Source organism: Netta rufina (genome assembly GCF_964035555.1).
Source record: "Netta rufina genome assembly, chromosome: 1".
In the NCBI taxonomy this organism is placed as follows: domain Eukaryota; kingdom Metazoa; phylum Chordata; class Aves; order Anseriformes; family Anatidae; genus Netta; species Netta rufina.
The window spans coordinates 193,058,057-193,064,056 of NC_140123.1; the positions used below are offsets into that span (position 1 = coordinate 193,058,057).

A 6,000-nucleotide genomic window follows, 5' to 3' on the forward strand; every position below is an offset into this window, starting at 1 on the left:
TTTTTTTTTTGATAAGGATATAAAAGTGAATGATTACCTAGACTATGATAGCATAAAGCAATACACAAAACACAACTAGACATGCAAAAAAAAAAAAAAGCTTGTCTAAACCTCAACTTCCATTGGAGCATTTCAATATGTATATCTTTCAAAAATGTTAATCTAAAACTACATTTTTAAACTAGAATCAATATTATTTTGGAATTCCCATGCTTGGCCTGATTTGCAGAACTGCTGGGCCCATGCAAGTGTCATATAAGTTTTACAACACCACATCTCAATCTAGGCAGTGTATAAACTATCACATGAAAGGAACGATAGTGCTTTCACAATAAAATATGCAAAATTAACACACATTTTTACCTAGACAGGACACAGCCTGCATGCTACTTCAATCTACTTTTTTGGTTTTTTTTTGTACTTTTGCAGCACACAACTTGCGTGGACACCGATTTACCATAATTCTTACCAAATTTGTTAATTACTAAAAAAAAAATGACAAATGAAAACCATTTAAGCCAGAGATGTTAAAGAACCCACTTTGTATGACAAAACTCTCTTCAAAGGCTTGCAGACAACCTTAATTATTAAGATTTTCTAACAACCTGCAGAGCTTAAAACCTTTCCAGTTTCATTAACACCACGTTAATATATTAAGATTTGTAAGAGGAAATAAAAATTATCTCAGTATCTGCTAGCAAGTATATGAAACCTTGACAAGGTTTCTTTTAAATAAGCTGTTTGTTATGCCTTAAAGGTAACAACAGTTCTGTCTTTGAACGTGATTATAGCAGGGTTTTTTGTAGTATGAAGGTCATGAGCAGAATTTTGGATCCTGAAAGTGATTAGGTTCACTTTTATGGGTAAGTTTTTTTTTTTCCACTAAGTAGAAGACTCTGTGAACAGTGGTAGTTAGGCACATTCACCTCACACCCTTCAAAAGGCCAACACAATTAACATTGTAAATAATACAGAACTCAAAAAAAAACAAAAAGTAATTCACATTCTACATGAACTAAGTAAGGTATCTCTGTACAAAAAAAAAAAAAAAGCAAGCTTTATTCTTAGTGATAGAAACTACTATTTGTACAGTGGAAACATTTGAACACAGCAGTACCTACTCCAAAAACACTGTCCAACCAAATTTGCTTTTGAAAGATTCACAAATGATCGTTTGTATGGAAGTCACAAGACCAGTAACATAGCTGGATTTCCTTAGGATCTCTCCAGAAGCCTGATTTGGCTTTCGTTTCGTATCTACATCCCCCAACTCAATTTTGTTAGAATTTTATATGAAAACAGCAGAATACGTTTGTTAGAGCTTCATTAACAGATTCATCTATTTAGAACAACTGCATAATTCTTCAGTAACATACAACATTCCTTACCTAAAACCCACAAGGAGTCTTACTAAAACCAGCATGAGCACAAAACTAAGGCTGTCCTTAAATCAAACTGGGATCAGCCTTCAGTGCGATGCTGTTTTCTGTATTTCACTCCAACAGATTAACCCAGTTGTGTTGAAACCAAACCAGAGACATGAGGTAATGCAACTCCTAACAGTAATCTGAATATTGGTACTAAATGAAACTTTCCCTGGATACTTACAGCTTTAAAAGTCAGTATTTTTTCCTCTCTGAAACTTCCCAGATGGCAAAAAAGCTTACCCAAAATGCATAGTTATGACAGTTGAGCAGATTTTTCCTTCAGATACGAAGAGCTTGAAGATAGCGCTAAAACCATTTGCCTAACATCCATATTATTTTAACATTTACAAAATTGCATTTGTAACAAAACGTTTGTAAATCAGAAACCTTTTCAAGAATTCTGATTTCCAACCTCTCTTTCAAGAACTTCTGCTAGTAGGTTGGGGGAACATTTCATTTTTAATGAATATATTTTAACCAACCAACATCAGCGGAATTCAAAAAATAAGGGCAGAATTTCCTTTGTAATGTTGTCTCCTTAAACAAGCCTGTTTTCAGATCACAGATCTGTTTTACAAATGGAGAAACTGAGTCACAAAGTGACTCACTAGAACACACAGAAAAACTGGAAGATTTCAAAATTCCCAAAAGGGCCTTAACGCATAAAATTTGTGATCTGTGAGATAAGTTGTAAAAATTGAGTTGGGGTATTCCAATTTTTGGATCTCAATTTTTCCCCAGTGACACTTTCTGTAAACTGTACAAAATTGTTTCTTCTAATGTTAATCTTGAATTGGACATCTGCCCAAGAACATGACTGAGGCCATGAAGTAGAGCAGTGTAGCCCTCTAAGTTGTAACGTTGAAAAAATAAGAGAAGAGGGGTTTTAAACCTAGAAAGAGAAAAAGAAAAAGAAAAAGGCAAGAATTTTCTAAAAATGCTCATACAAAGTCTTTAAAACTGTATCCTTTTTTAATAAGATGAGAGTAAGACATGGCTTATTTAAAAAAAAAAAAGATCAAGTCCATATAATATGAGGAGGGCAAGATGGGAGCATGCATTGTTGGACCATTAATGCATCACTTGGTGGTTGAAATCACTCAGCCTTTGGCCTCAAAACACATGAAAAGCACGCATTAGGACCGCTGAAAGTCTTACCATCTTGCTGTGGAACTTCAGGTATACCTTACACCAACATCAGTGCTGCTCTGTATGTGAACGGTATCTAAATTCGAATTCTTCAGAGACTGAAGACGGTTTTGCCATTTCAGTACTTTATTTTTGATTGTTTAAATCCAGAAGGTTCCAAAGCTATACTAGAATTCAAACTCACACCTCATTAAACCAATGACAAGATTAAAGACAGGCATACAAAAACCAAAGCGACAAATATGAATTTCTTTTTTGTTGCTGTTGTTTGAACATATAGCTCACAGTCTCCATAGTTTGTATCAGAGTACACTACACCAACTACGGAATAACAAATCCTTGTGACTTCCCTTCCCCCCACCCAAACATATTTATAGTGGTGATACTAAAAGGTTCATATTTCATTTCAGAAAAAAATTAGAGGTTCGGCACCGCACTTTCACTTAATTATTTGTACGTATATTACCATACACGTTTTATACAGCAATATGCAATATAAATGAAAGAAAACGTCGAATACTAAGATTACGGTGGCAGAAGAAATTCTGCATCTTAATAGAGTAACAGGTTATAATCTTGCATGCATTATTTCAGTCCGTATTAAGTTTTCGTATTCTCGAACTACGAATATATGGAATTACTACCCCAACGTCCAGCAGAGGTATTTCCTGGGAGATGACCATGACGTTCACAAACGTGATTCCACAAAGAATTTAGCTGACTGTTTCAGCGATCTTAATCTCCTCTTTAGTTTGAAAAATATTATCGCTTTTAGGTTGATAATGCGACGGACGGATACACAGCCACCACCACCAACGCCGGAGCTTTTCCAAATTATTCGACGACACACGTATTACCTTAGAGAAATCTATACACACCCCTCAAAGAAGCCGCCTGAGTCTGCTGCCTCTTCCACCCCCCTTCTCCCCGACAAGAGTGGTCTCGTTCACTTGCCTTTCACACACATAACCAATAAAATTAATCAGCTGGAACACAGCATTTTTAAATCGCAGTAAAGCCAAGAGATGTTTTGTACATTATTTGAAGGGAACGGTCTTTTCATTTCCACGGAATAAGACTCTAATATGCTGCAGACAAACGCACTGCATGGGGTGTGGAGGACCCGAGCTGATTAGATTACCACAACATCAGCCTGAGGCCGCCATTTTTAGAATCTCTAAAGGACAAAAGAGGGAAATTAAAAAATTTGCTCCACATTTTTTGAAAAGTAACTTCAAAAGTATCATGATTATAATCAATTAATTACGCGTTATAAGTACAGCCATGGATATATCGCTGTTTTCTCCGACCTGAGCCCTGAATAACTGGAACGTTTCATTATTATTCCTTTAAGATACTGTAAATAAACAGTCTAAAATATTCCTAAATCTAGATGCAGCACTAAGCTTCTGCGTTCAACGACACGTAGTATGTACTGTGTTAGGGACCTCGGGGCTTTTCGCCACCGCACGTTCCCTAATGGCCAAGTATGGGGGAATACAGGACCTTTATAATCAGACTATATTATGTTTCTCTACCCTATTTAGTACTACACAGTGAACCGTTTGTTTCTCCTCCCCTATGTCTGCAGCGATAGGGTCTACTCCACCAGCCTTTATTTCCTGAAGATTAAAATATGCCAGCCAAGGAGCACGAACGCTGGCTACAGAAACCGAAGCAAGAAAGGGATGCACCAGTATAACTACTTACAACCTCAAGAAAGGGGGTGGAGAGAATGATCCCCTTTTAAATTGGCACAGAAACTCTTTAGGACAGCTTTCCGTTCGTCCAGGTTACACCACGAAGCTGAGATATTAGCAGGGAGGCAGAGAAGGAGGCGGGGGTGTGGAAGTCAGCGAGATTAGGCCTATAACGAGCCATTTTAGTATCACAAAGCAAAAATATACAGGATGGAGGAAGAGAATAGGCTTCCCTAAGCTTCATAAAACTCAATACGCAGTGCCAATAACACACAAACCCCTTCTTAAAAACCACCAGTCTGAGGAAGCGTACGTTGTCACATAATAGCCCCTCCTGGCTCTTTTTCCAGGCATAATGCATAAATCTGGCAGAACTGCCAAAAAATTCTCCTCAGCTCCTCCAGTTACAGTAACCCGCCATATTCACAAGATATAGCGACAGCCTGCCATTTTCGAGCCAAACCCCACAAAAGGAAAAGCGAATTGAAGACAACTTGAGGAGAATTTCAGCACGTTTCGGAGGGGGAGGTGGGAGCCTGCCACCCCGGGGGCAACGAGGCGTCCCCGTCGCATTTTGCTCCCCCTTTTCTTTTTTTTTTTTATTATTTTTTTTTGCCACCCCCCTCCCCCCCCTCCACCTCCCTGAGGCACCCCCGGTAAAACCCCTCAGAAACAACCCGAGACTCACCTGTAATGGTGACACAGGCCAGGCAGCAGGACCCCTCAGCCGAGCCCCTCTCCTATCCCGACCAAAACAATGCCGCTGCCCCACTGCGGATGTCCCTGCCCTGGGCAGGACTCACCCCCCTCCTCAGCAGACCCGGGCGAAAGGAAAAAAAAAAAAAAAAGAAAAAGGGAAGAAGGAAAGGAAGAGGAGAGCCCCCCCTCCCCCTTCAGGAACCAGCTCGGCGCACGGAACCCTACAGGGAGCTAGCCGGGGAGCGCCTTTTGCCTCGGGACCTGCGTACAAACCCCGCTGCCGCTGCTCCCGGGTCTCCCTGCTCGCAGCCTCCTACGCTCCCCTCTATGTCACTGCCTCTCGGGGAAAATGGCGGCCGCTCTCCCCTCCCTCCCCCTGCACGGGGCTCACCCGCCCCGCCTGGCAGGGGCAGGGTTACCAAGGCGAAGCCAAGCGGCCGCCATTTTGCTTGTGGGCTGCTGCTGCTGCTGTTGCTGCGCGCCCGCCGCCCGCCGAGCCCTCCGTGTCCATTTTGCAACTCAGCCCCGCGGCCGAGGGAGCGGAGCGAGGGGCGGGGGTGGGCGAGAATAAGGAGAGGGGGGCGAAGGGAGAAGTTGTTCGGCGATACAGGGCGGTGGTGGTGGTGGTGGTGGTGGAGGAGGGGAGCAGCCCGGGCTGCTCTCGGGGGCTGCTCCGTGAGGCGCGGGCGGGGAGGGGCAGCGGCTGTGGTGGCGGCGGGCGGCAGCGGGAGGATGTCTGACTCACAGCTGCATCCTCTGGGGCAGGATCGCTAAAACTCCGTCCTCGGCTGCTGCTTCTTTCCCCCTTCCCCCCCCGCCTCCGCCTCGGCTTCCTCCTCACGCCCGGCATGCCGCTCGGCCCTACCTATCCTTGGCGGATCTCAACCCGAGGGGTGCGTTTTGGCCATTAAAATCGTATACGACAAAGCCCCGGGGGTCTCGGACATGCTTCACCGGAGGGGCGGGGAAGGAAGGAAGGAGGGGGGCGACGAGCGAGGGGAGGGAGCGGGAGGTTTGCACTGGGC

At 43.0% G+C, this 6,000-nt stretch overlaps 1 protein-coding gene across 3 annotated transcripts in view; it reads right to left on the minus strand.

The window, feature by feature from the left end:
• KMT2E (lysine methyltransferase 2E (inactive)) overlaps nt 1–5,325 on the minus strand; it is a 65,205-nt gene extending 59,880 nt beyond the window's left edge. For all 3 annotated transcript variants that reach the window (XM_084297674.1, XM_084297675.1, XM_084297673.1), the window contains exon 1: nt 4,965–5,325. The gene's annotated coding sequence lies outside the window, so the exon portion shown is untranslated. The remainder of the gene's footprint in view (nt 1–4,964) is intronic.
• Between the last annotated feature and the right edge of the window lie 675 nt (nt 5,326–6,000).